Source organism: Pundamilia nyererei, unplaced genomic scaffold (assembly GCF_000239375.1).
Source record: "Pundamilia nyererei isolate P.nyererei 1_Seehausen unplaced genomic scaffold, PunNye1.0 scaffold00002, whole genome shotgun sequence".
Lineage (NCBI taxonomy): Eukaryota > Metazoa > Chordata > Actinopteri > Cichliformes > Cichlidae > Pundamilia > Pundamilia nyererei.
In genome coordinates this window covers 8,426,952-8,428,977 of record NW_005187403.1, presented here as the reverse complement: position 1 = coordinate 8,428,977, position 2,026 = coordinate 8,426,952, and positions in this window count along the sequence as shown.

The window sequence follows — 2,026 nt, the reverse complement described above, 5'->3', positions numbered from 1 at the left end:
CACACGAAGAGATCCTCAGCAGTTCAGTGTGATTAATGGACTTATACACTGCCTCTTTCTCATCATACCAAAGAATTTGCTCTGTTGCTACATTAATACACAACAACATGCCCACTGGTTATGTTGTTTACAGCAAAGCACGTCATGAGTTCTGTGTTTTTGAAAAACATGTTGTGCACCAGTTTCCCAGTTGTGTATTTATGGCTATATTTTTCAGGTGCTTTGGATTTTAAAAGACCCACGGTTTAAGAACAGCTGCGAGGCATGTTTCAGGATTACTCAGTCTTCCTTTATGTCATCTTCCCTAAGGTGTGGCTTTTTACCTGTTTTCACCTTCTTCTTCCTTAAATTTCCTCTTTAAATAAAACTATAATCCAAACATCTGTGCTTGTTGTTTCATTAATTATGAGCCATCGTTTCTCTCCCTTTCAAATCAACACATCTTAGAAAAGCCAGACACCTTTCACTGCTCATCTGCTCAATAAGGAATAAACTAAGGCTATAGTTTACAGAGCTGCAAACCCTTAATAATACACAGCAGCTACTAAAATATCCCAGAATGACTTCTAAGTGGATGCAATCAACATTTTCACATTTGCTTTCCATTGAATCTTGCCTCAGCTCTCATCATCGTTTTAGCTTCTTTCAGCTCATTGTTTTGGTTTTAAGGCTCAGAAAGTTTCTCTTTTAGTTTACCCTCAGGCTTCAGTGGTTTCACTAGCATGGCCATCACAGATGAAATGCGGAATAAGTTTCCACATGCGTTCCGATGTAACTACAGTCACTGTAGTGTTGTTGGAGCATTTCGCAACTCAAAAATATTCAGCCCTCAAAACCAGTCGGAGAACTACATCCTCCCTTCCAATGTACAACAAATAGCTGAAAGAACTCACCAGGGTCTTTATACATTTATCCAAGCCCCATCCCCTTTTTTTACCCTCACTATATATAAGCTTAGTTGAACTATACAGCCCCAGCTGCACTCAGAGTGACAGTAAGGTTGTTTCCACTTCCCAGGATTTCTCAAAAATCCACAATCTAAGGCAGAATCTCACCTGATAGGCTTGGAGACACTGCATCATGTTTCACCGAAGTTAAAATATTTTGCACAGATGTGTGTTTACCTCTCTTTGCTTTGATTCGCATCTTTAGCTCCTGTTTGGCTACAGACACAATCAGTTCCAGATGCACAAATAAATAAGCAAAAGCAGAAGTGATCAAAGAAACGACAGAAAGAAGGTAATGGCTGGTAAAGATAGTGGCCTGCTGAAGACGGCGGGGTACATGTTCTTTATAAACAGCATAGACTGATAAAAGGAATTTTTTTTTCCTATAATAGCAAACAGGGAAAAAATGTGGACCACACAAGAACATGTTTCTCCTTTTAAAATGAAACAAGCTGATTTTTTTCTTTTGTTCTTCTGGTAGGATGGGGAATTACAGGTGACTTAATTTAGCTAAAGCCTTTCCTAGAATGAGTTAGGCAGAAGTGAGAGGAATGGTTAAGGAAACATTGGACACATTTCATTATGAGTTAACAATAATGTTACTGTTGTAAAGTGAAACGATGGTTTACAAGAAAGTACAACTTTTACACACACAGCTGCCGGTAGAGCTTTACCCGACTACTAAGTCAACTATTTCTATTAAAAACAAATATTACACACTTCAGCCTCAACAGTTGTTTAACATGAATACAAGACTTACACGTCGATACAGTATATCTATTAGAAACCCATCTGACTTCACCCCTGCCTGACTTGCTCAACGAAGGCTTCATTAGGGGGGGCTTTGAACTGAGGAGTAACCCGCTGGTGACATGCTTGTCGGCCACAGACATAATTGAATAAAGATTCCAGTTGTTCTAAAAACCTCTGGATGTAGCCTCTGGGTCTTTGAGGTGGGCCCCAGAAATCTGAGGAATGAGAGGCTGTCCCAGGGCTCTAAGAGCTGAGGACATAGTTTAATCCCACACCACTGGGAGAATACTGATCAGAAGAGCTCAGACAGCAGGGGGGCTGAAGGG